The sequence below is a fragment of the Macrobrachium nipponense genome, chromosome 7 (assembly GCF_015104395.2).
Source record: "Macrobrachium nipponense isolate FS-2020 chromosome 7, ASM1510439v2, whole genome shotgun sequence".
Lineage (NCBI taxonomy): Eukaryota > Metazoa > Arthropoda > Malacostraca > Decapoda > Palaemonidae > Macrobrachium > Macrobrachium nipponense.
Genome location: NC_061109.1, coordinates 107,413,037 through 107,415,749, shown reverse-complemented (window position 1 = coordinate 107,415,749; position 2,713 = coordinate 107,413,037). Strand labels below are relative to the sequence as shown.

Sequence of the window (2,713 nt, the reverse complement as noted above, 5' to 3'; positions counted from 1 at the left end):
TTCATTTCACCCTTCTCCTGGCTGTATGCATATATGATCATCACACGTCTACAGTGATTTGTTGCAATACATAACATACATACACACAATGAGTTTCATATACACATCCTTTAGTATTGCCAGGAGATTTCTTTATTGTTTTATTGTTACATGGTTCTTTAATACATCTGAAGAAGATGGGGATGTCTTTAATATTATTGTATGGTATTGCAAGCAAATTCTTTTTTGTTTTGATACAGCCTTTTTAGCCGCTTCTAATGCATTATCTAATACACTGTCAAGATATTTCAAGTTCGTGCCTGTATTTTTAATCTGATCTATTTTACATCAACGTATTGAGGGCTACATATACAAATAGAACATAGACATTAAAGTGATTATAATCACTATGTATATACACATATGTAAATATATTATTTACTGTCAGTAACACATCCCCACCGTCCTCGTCATTGCCTTTATCCATGTATTCCATTTCCCATAACTTCAAACATGTATAAATGTTCCATATTAAACGCTTGTTCGCGCATCCTCTTTCTTGTGCAAACCCCCACTATCCTTTCAGTATAAACCCTTCCCTAACCTGTCTCACCTTCTCAGTCAAATATGTTCATGGACCTTCCCGTATATATAATGTTATTCCCCTGTAATTCTCATAGTAGTCTTTCACCTTTGCCATTTATGCAATAAAAGAAAGACTATTTTTCCAGCCCTACATTGCTAACCTTTGTCACACTATCACCATCATATCGCAGCATTCATTTGTAGTCTCATAGACTCGGTGCCTTCTTCCATTCTTCAGCCTCTTCTTAATATTTGTCATCGACGCGTGATATTCATATCCACAGTTATTAAGCAGCAAACATCGTTTAATGTCCAGTTCAGTATACGTCGGGAATAACTTCCACGGAAAGGGAATTATAATTAGAAACTACAGTGTACATTGACTTTTGAACACTGAGCCATCCGGAGACATTAGGATGACTGAGTTGTCAAAAGTCACGGCACATCGGTGTTTCTAAACTAGGCAGTAGTTCGAATCCCATGGTTGACAAGAACTTAAAATTATGATTCCTCTTGGGTGTAAGTTAATCCCGTAGTATAATGAACTGGATATGAAACGCTATTTGTAACACAATATTTGTAATATTTGTGCTAGGAAATGACAGTGTTGCCATCTATTGGACTAGCAACCACATTTTATATAAACGGAAAGTGGAAAGGGTAACTGCTCTGTACATTTCCTTCTAGAACGTTTGTTTCTGGATGCGTACTGTTTACTGCAATTATTATTGGGATCTTAAGACTTAATCTTTACTGCAATTATTATTGGGATCTTAAGACTTAATCTTTACTGCAATTATTATTGGGATCTTAAGACTTAATCTTTACTGCAATTACTATTGGGATCTTGAGACTTAATCTTTACTGTAATTATTATTGGGATCTTGACACTTAATCTTTACTGCAATTATTATTGGGATCTTGACACTTAATCTTTACTGCAATTATTATTGGGATCTTGACACTTAATCTTTACTGTAATTATTATTGGGATCTTGACACTTAATCTTTACTGTAATTATTATTGGGATCTTGACACTTAATCTTTACTGTAATTATTATTGGGATCTTGACACTTAATCTTTACTGCAATTATTATTGGGATCTTGACACTTAATCTTTACTGCAATTATTATTGGGATCTTGAGACTTTATCTTTACTGCAGTTATTATTGGAATCTTGAAACTTAGTGTTTACAGCAATTACTTTTGGGACAAAGTGCCCAGCCCCGTGGGTGCTTCAGGGGCTACTGTGCCGAAGGCGTGTCATTGTATGGCGGTCACGCACTCGAGTATTAAACCCGATAGTTTTACTACGCACATTGATAGGAGGAGAATCATTATAGATTAGGTATAAATTCCTCAGTGTAAGCAGAACATCACTTATGTTCGACTTTCTTATTCACCCGTAAAGTTTCATGACGTTAAGCATCGGTGGTTCAGTGGTAGAATTCTCGCCTGCCACGCGGGAGGCCCGGGTTCGATTCCCGGCCGATGCATAGTAATTTTGTTGGTGATTGTTGTGCATAATTATATTCCAGATTGATTATCGGCTTGGCGTAAAACTTTGCATGAAACATCAACAATGCAATATACGTAGCAAAATGGCCATAGCATGGGTATGTCTACACTTCCTTGAAACTCACAGAATGACTACCATTTAACCACCGATGCTTCGTGCAACTAGGGGCTTATGTATAGGTTAGGTGTCCGAGAATAAATACATATGTTTGTGCTACGTAGGCAGGGTCCCACGTCATGTTTATATTGCGCAATGGTCAGTTTTCTAATAGTTCAAAGTAATATATTTTCAGTCGTTTTCTGTATGTTGAACATAGCTCCTCCCACTTCGTTACAAATTAACTGAGAAGAAATTCTTTTTGGTCTGTAATGTATTGTATTGTAATGTAATGAATGGCAAGGAAAACGGAACTTCACTGAAAATATACACAGACACATGGTACTCTTATGGCTACAATTTTCTCAAGAAAATCGAGCAATGAATTTAATTTTTTTTTTTCGTGCAACACTAATGTGCTAGTGAACTTTGTCTTTAAGATACTATATACTTATGTATAAGGCATTAAGAAATCTTTTTTATGTATGAAGGAGGGGCATTTTCTAAACTAGCGCCAGGCATATTGACACG

The 2,713-nt window shown here is 36.0% G+C and overlaps 1 non-coding gene across 1 annotated transcript; it reads left to right on the top strand.

Annotated features, from left to right (window-relative positions):
• Positions 1–1,992: 1,992 nt before the first annotated feature.
• On the top strand, positions 1,993–2,063 carry Trnag-gcc (transfer RNA glycine (anticodon GCC)). Its single transcript has one exon. It is a non-coding gene; the product is annotated as a tRNA-Gly (tRNA).
• The last annotated feature ends 650 nt before the right edge of the window (positions 2,064–2,713 follow it).